This window comes from Berghia stephanieae, chromosome 1 (genome assembly GCF_034508935.2).
Source record: "Berghia stephanieae isolate SIO BIC M18660-M18661 chromosome 1, UCSD_Bste_1.3, whole genome shotgun sequence".
NCBI classification, from domain to species: domain Eukaryota; kingdom Metazoa; phylum Mollusca; class Gastropoda; order Nudibranchia; family Aeolidiidae; genus Berghia; species Berghia stephanieae.
Genome location: NC_088360.1, coordinates 15,431,760 through 15,438,490, shown reverse-complemented (window position 1 = coordinate 15,438,490; position 6,731 = coordinate 15,431,760).

Genomic DNA, 6,731 nt, shown 5'->3' with positions numbered 1-6,731 from the left:
AAATCGACACATCTTTGTTACTGATATTAACAAAATATTGCCATTAACGGTACCAAATAATATTCGAAGATTTGTTCCGAAGCGCCTGATTGTAAGTAAACGCATTTTCATTTATTTTGTAAAATAAAACGCACTAAAATGTTCATTTAAGTACTGCAATTTTTCTTCATCTCTCCCTCTCCTCTTTTTAAATATTTAAAATACATATAGCATCAATATGATATTATTATTATTATTATTATTATTATTATTATTATTATTATTATTATTATTATTATTATTATTATTATTATTATTATTATTATTATTATTATTATTATTATTATTATTATTATTATTATTATTATTATTATTATTATTATTATTATTATTATTATTATTATTATTATTATTATTATTATTATTATTATTATTATTATTTTGCCGTTCTATAATATATTGTTTTTAGTTTTTAATATATTTTCTTGTTCCATCTATGGTTCTTAATTTCAATATTATTTCGTTTATTTTTTTTTAAAAACCGTATTTTATCAGAATTTTAGGAATCATCTATAATTTCAATAATTTTTTTCAACATTTCATTACAAAAAATTATACTACTTCACCTTCAAAATTGATATTCATTTTCTTTTCCAAATAAAAATATTTTCCTATCTGTTCACAATTATTCTCTTCAAAATTCGAGTCTCACAAAAACTTCAATTGATGTTAACACCGCAACAATATACATTTCTTGTGTATCCATGGTTCAGAAAAGTAAGATCTTTACATCCTGGTGTCACGGCTCCAAATAAAGATATATAAGAATCCTGGTCACGGCACCAAATTAGATACATAATGTGGGGTAGTTGCACACATATGTAATGGCTTGTGATCGTATAGTGGTTTTTCATAGATGGTAGTATTATCCTTTGCGTCGTGTTGTAGATGTTAATAATGACGAAAGAGTTCAGGGGCCGGTGATGATAATTGAATGCACAACATCAAGACATTCAAATAAAAGTCCAGATTCCAAGTTTCATTTCTTACAGTTTTATTTGTTTGTGATAAATTCAAAATCCAAATCATGATAAATTCCAAATCCAAATCAAATAGCATGGTCATAATTCAATCAGTTTCATAAATTCCAAATCCGTAAAATCAGTCCACATGTAAAGTCAATTTGCCTAAGTAACCATTTTCAATATACGTGGAATATTTCTAAGTCCGTAAAAGCAAATAAATGATGGTGAGCACAAAAGGTTTAAAGTGTGCAGCTCATGGTCAAGTTGAATCCTACCGTTTTCCTCGCAACATCCTCTTTTATCCCTATCAAAATTTTACCCACAGTTCCATTGTTTCCGCGCCCCCTTGCAGTTTTGACAGTTCCCTGTCAGTCTATAATCCAAACCCTAAGAGTAAGACCAAATCATAATCAAACCTGAAACGTCAATTCCTACATATTGGTGTTAAACCCCGCCTTTTATGATATAATATTACTTTTGGTAAACGTTAGTTCAGTACGCCCAAATAATCTGTACGCCCAAATAATAAATTCCAACTATAATTTGATGCTATTATCCCCAATAACCAAGTAACACCGATCAAAGAAAGTAATTTTCTAGTACTCAATATAATGACCAATCCTTTAACTTTGGAACGTAAAACTGTCCTAGACTACTCAATATAATGACCAAGTTTAACTGATATACAAGCACTGTGAACTCATTAAACCCACTTGCTATAAGCTAACTCTCTTACAGTAGTAGTGGTAGTAGTAGTAGTAGTAATGCTGAAAACTTATATAGCGCTATAACGCCGACACAACAGACTCTAAGCGCTTAAATCACAAATTACTTTGGCTGACAATACTCATTCACACAAACAAGCATACACACACACACACACACACACACACACAATAGAAACCAGACAGACCTATCTTGATTCTCATAACATCTATTAAAGACGAAACAGATATGTTTTAAGCGAACGTTTAAAAATAGACAAAGATTCTTTTTCACGAATGCTCTGTGGTAAGGCGTTCCATTAGAGGGTCCGAAATGAGAAAAAGGATCTCATTCCAGCATTTTTCCGTATTCGAGGGACAACTAGTTTGGTGGAATCACTGGCCGAACGTAAGGGGTGGGGTTTTGACTATCTTTCAATTAGTTCCGAAATGTAGGAAGGGGCAGTACCTTCAAAACAACGATACACTAAAGTACAAGCTTTGAATTTAATCCTTTTCTCAACAGGCAGCCAGTGCAGGTCATGAAGCAGAGGTCTGCAGAATCGCACCTACGCTTCATGAGTACTATGGCAGCGCTGTTTTGGACAATCTGAAGACGTCTCAGATTATATTGCGAAACGCCAAACAACAGAGCATTGCAATAATCCAATTTCGATAGTACGAGGGACAAACCAGGTGTTTGGTCGCATCCTCAGATATGCACCATGTAATGGAAGCAATCTTTTTTAGTTGGAAAAAGAGAGATCTAACCAAATTATTAACCTGATGCTCCATCGACAGTCCAGAGTCTAAGAATGTGAAAAGGTTTTTCACTTTATCAACAATTTGAATGGAGGCATCCCTCAGCTTCAAATCTGTTTCACTTTTCATCTTCCTGTTCCCAACATACAGCACCTCTGTCTTATCATCATTTAGTTTCAGTCTGTTCTCATTCATCCATTTCTTAACACGTTGGATACCATTCTTACTGTCGGCTGTTGTTGTTGCTCAAAACGGTGCTGTTGCTGCGAGTTGTTGTCATGTTGGTCGTTAATTTCATGCTGACAGTGTTGACATTTGACAATAAACGGTGAGGAGTATTCATTGAAGTGATTAGATTGGATGGGGAACGAGTATTGATAAATTGAAGCGAGGATCGAGGTCGTAGGGGGAGCGGGCGTGGGGTTGGCCGGTGACCAATGACGGTGGTAATAGGGCGTTGTTTTCGTCTACCCCCTCTGAGTCTGCTTATAAAATAAGTTAGCAATGACTATCCCGCACAAATCTTTGGGCCTCTTTTTCGCTTACGAAGTGCCCGAATTCGCGTCAAAATATGGGACGAAGCCGTTTCGTATATGCTATTTAAAAAAATTAATTACGACGCTGTTTATCGATGAATATGACTGAAAGTTGGCACACAGTTAGAAAAAAGGTCATTTTACATTATGTCAAGCGACAAAACTCGTGCGATTACAAGAAGACCGTTAAAAATAGATTTTTACTCTTTGGAGTAAAATATTTCTAAAACTACCGGGCGTGGAGGTTTTGTCGCTGACAAGGTAATACATGAACATTTCTTCTTTTTGGTTGTAACATTTCATATGAATATGACGAGTACTTTCAATCTTTTAATTCACTTATTACGCAAGATACAACCAAAGGTCGAGAAAAAAATGCCGAAAAAGCGTCCCATATTTTCGCGTTTTTTCCTCTTTGCGGGTCATCCAAATAAATTACACCTTTGAAACTGCATAACTTGTTTATTTATGAATGGATTTTCAAAATTCAAAAACATTTTTACTCAGTGGAGATAGGGCTTTGATTTTAGACAAAAATTTTCCTCAAAACGAGAAAAAAAACATTTTTCATAGTCATTGCTAAATAAGTATTATAAATAGATCTATGAACAGTGTAGTTGTTAAAAGTTGTAAAATAAAGCACAGTGAATAAAGTTTCCAATATGGCTGTCAACAAATAGGAGTTTAAAACTATGTTTGACTTTGGAAAATCCATACGTAAAATTTTAAAATTTCAGAAAAATCCTCAGTTAGAAATCGTTAAAATGTTTATCAATTAAACCACAAGAATATCACAAATTAGATGCTATTAAAATCCAGGCGAAATATCAGATAAAAATCACTCAAAACACGTAATTCTAAGAGCAAAAGGAAAACAAGAGACGCCGGTCAGGTGTGTTACACACTATAGTAGTAGTAGTAGTAGTAGTAGTAGTAGTAGTAGTAGTAGTAGTAGTTGTAGTAGTAGTAGTAATAATAATAATAATAATAATAGTAGTAGTAGTAGTAGTAGTAGTAGTAGTAGTCTCATTTCAAAAATTTTGATAAATTAAAACTACTTGGCTATTTTCAGTTTTTCCGGAAGGAAATTTTTTCTCTCATGGTTCCTCAAACAATCAATTAGACAATGGTATTGTTTTAAAAAAAGTCACAAGTAGGACATTGTTCATTTCTTCTACTTTTCTTGTGCCATTACCTTTTCGTATATAAAAATGAGAACTCAATCTGATTTTTGAGTGCAAACTCTGTAAGATTTTTTTCACAGTTTTTTTTATGGTTTTAACTAAAGGTGTCTTTATGTGTTTATAACCCGTCCGGGACGTCGTATCGCTCTCAGCTTTGCCACTTTGTAGAAAATGTCCTCCAAGAGTTTTTAAAAACCCCCAGAAAGTATTTTCTTTTTTTTCAATTTTTTTTAAACCAAATAATGGCCCATTCCACTCTATCCGGAACTGCTTAAAGGGCTTCCAAGGTTGTTAATTTTGGGTTTCATTAATTTTTCAATTGCCAAGTTCTTGTAACGCATGAGTGATTGGCAAAAATTAAACTTCCTGGGGAAAAAAGTTTAAAGCCAATACTTATAATTTTTCATTTTTCTTTCAATATGCAAAGGATACACCCCAATTCCCCATAAAAAAAACATTTTGGGTTTTGTGTGGGGGCCTTAACAATGGGAAGGAAATTTAGAAAGAGGGGGAATTTTTCGCATTGGTTCGCTTTTTAACCCCATTTTTTCTGCCCATATCATTATGGTGTTATTATTGAACATTTTCCCTTTGCATCTTTGTAAAATTTCTTTTTGTTGTGTTAAATACTTTCTAAGTGAAATAGGGCTCTTTCTGGCTGGAGTTTGTTACTTCTTGTGTACTTTTGTAAGAGTCCCGTGCGCTAAAATGAAGCTAGAACTTGAATGACGAGATTACTTCAATACTTTTACCCGGGGATATGCAAATTTGTCTGTTGCCCCCGTTTTCCCTCCTTTTAAAAATACTACGTTTTTTTGTTTTTGATATTTACCTTTTCCCCATTGCATGCAATATTTTTTTAAAAAGAGGTCTAAACCTTTTCTGCAAAACCTTTTTTTGGGTTCACTGATTATTGCCATACGTCTGCAACATGAGAAAATATTTGAAATATCCGTTTTTGAAAATCTTAGGGGAAATCGTCACTTATTTACTTTCAGATCATTTACAAACAGCGAAAACAAAAGTGGGAAGTGCTTTCACTGTTAATCGCTGTTGATTTAAAAAATTGTTGTAAACTTTATTTCTGTGGCCAGCTAAACCCTTTTTTGATTAAAGGGTTTCCCTAAAAGTTGACAAATTTGGGGCTCACACGGATTTGATCAATTTTGTAATAATGCGGATTGCCCAAAAGGGTTTATATGCTTTTTCTAGTCGATAAAACGCAATTTTAGCTTTTTCCCCTTTAGTTGCAATTCTCGTTTAATCCATGTGATAAAATGGCAATTGCTGTGCTCCCTTTCTAATCCATATTAAACCCTCTTTTAAAACCCTTTTCTCCTCCACCAAAACATTTAGTTTTTTCATTCATCATCTTGTAAAATTTTTTCCTATAAAATCATTATTGTTACCCCCTCTATAATGTTTCACTTTCCTTTATTTTTTTTTAAAATCGGACAAATTCTACCCTGACTCCATTTCAAGGGGAAAATATTCCAATTCCGTACCCTTATGAAAATCAAATAATCAGTAATTTGATTTCTGAAGTTGCATTAATAAAAAAATCTTTTTAACTATTATCACCCCAGTGGGCTTTGCGCGTTTAAGAGCCTTAATGGCTTTGTGTGTTCCCTTCGATTGGGGTTATCTAAAATGTCTTATATTATAAATTTTCCTTCCAACCTTTTCTACCCCGGCAATTCGCCCACCCATTCCCCAACCCCTTTATTCTTTATTAGCTAAAGTTTTTTAAAAAGGTTTGTAGAAGTTTATATCTGGCGCTTCTTCGTGATACTGATTTCTTTTATTTCTTCCAAAGTTGGGGTTAAGCTTACTTATCCTATAGTGCGCTTTTTGCGACTGTAATTCTTTTTTAAAACCTACATACCTTCCCGTTTTATTCCCTTTTCCCTTTCCATCATGTCCTGTTTTCCTGTCCGTTTTATAAATTAGTGCTCGCTCCGTGAATACTTTGCGTTGGATCCCGACAAGCTTCGTTTTCCCTGGGTGTTTTTTTTCTTCTCCCTTTTCTTTTGTTTATCCCTCCCCCTAAACTAAAATAAATGATCTATCCTGCTTCTGTTAAAAATATCTGTTAACTCGACATATTACCCTCTAATACTCTGGATCTGGTTGTTTTTCCCCCAAAAAATTAGATTTACTTTTATGACACACTTCTGCTTTACAGTAATATGTAAGTAATTTTTTTTTATTCTTTCCACGTTGTCAAAAAATCCATCTAAACGTCACTTACCTCCGTTTTTGCTATATTGTTTTTTTTAAAGTAAACGATATTTCTTATGGTCTGAATTTCAAATTTTTTTTCATGGACGTTAAAACAAAACACATTTCCCCTACCGTTATTGCAAAAAAACATAGTCGTTTTTACTCTCCCTTTTTTATTGCAAACGTTGTGCATCTTTTTTTATCCTCCTGTTCTCCCCATTTAAATTGCAAGGTACTTTTGTTTCAATTGGAGTAAATTTTTGTATATCATTTCTTTTTTGCTTTTAAAAGTCTAACTGTCTGTATTACATAAGAAAT